This window comes from Sinocyclocheilus rhinocerous, unplaced genomic scaffold, assembly GCF_001515625.1.
Source record: "Sinocyclocheilus rhinocerous isolate Xijiao unplaced genomic scaffold, SAMN03320098_v1.1 scaffold114, whole genome shotgun sequence".
NCBI classification, from domain to species: Eukaryota; Metazoa; Chordata; class Actinopteri; order Cypriniformes; family Cyprinidae; genus Sinocyclocheilus; species Sinocyclocheilus rhinocerous.
Window position 1 is genome coordinate 275,325 of NW_015646344.1, and position 862 is coordinate 276,186.

At 64.8% G+C, this 862-nt stretch overlaps 1 pseudogene; it reads right to left on the bottom strand.

Moving 5' to 3' along the window:
- The window catches only part of LOC107707274 (macrophage mannose receptor 1-like), a 4,207-nt pseudogene extending 4,092 nt beyond the window's left edge, over positions 1-115 (bottom strand).
- Between the last annotated feature and the right edge of the window lie 747 nt (positions 116-862).

An 862-nucleotide genomic window follows, 5' to 3' on the forward strand; every position in this document is an offset into this window, starting at 1 on the left:
TCCGGGAGCGGAAGAAAAAGGAGGAAAAAAGAGAGGGGGAATGGCGGGCGTCGGGGCCTGCGCCATTAGCGGAGGCACGCTCGCGCTGGAGATGGACGGTGGGGCTGCGGGCCATGGGTAGGGAAGGGGGTACGGGAGGTGTGAGGCGAGGGTTGCGGGCAGATCTGCGCCGCTAGCGGAGGCGTGCTCACGCTGACGTGGCGGCTTGTGGAGACTGGAGCTGGTACTTCGCCGAGATGAAATGCGAGCTGACGCTCGGTGGATGGAGGAGGGGGTCTGGGGCTGGCGGCATCCGGGGCGCGGCCCAGGCTTGCTGAAGGCTTTTTGCTGCGGCCTAACGGCCGGAAGCCCGTCTTCGACGGAGTGGTGGTTAGCTCGGGCCGTGAGTACGGGACGCTGCGGCCCTGGCTCGCTTTATCCGCGGCCTTGGATGGAGGAGTAGCGCTTGGAGGCGCCCCTGTTTGGAGGGAAGTATAGAGGGCGAGGAGATCCGCCTTTACCGACCGTCGTGGGACATTGACGCCGGAGCTAATAAGCACCTGGCGTAGTCCGGTCACGGTCCATTTCTCCGCAGCTGGGGCGGAGGAGAGGGCTGAAGCGTAGGAGGACGCTGGAGAAGGTGGCTGACGCCTGGAAGGCGAAGGTGATGGCGTGCCTCGGTGTCTGGAGGTATGAGCGACGGCGGCGCGGGAAGGCCGGCGGCCCCGTGTTGCAGCCGCGGGCTCAATTATGGTGTCCTGCTGAGCGCTGGTGCGCTGAACGGCGACTGGAGAAGCCGGAGGACCCGTTGTGTCAAACGCGTTGTCGTCTGGGAAGAGTTCGATCTCTGACATGTTTGCGGCGATTGGATGTGCCAATGCTG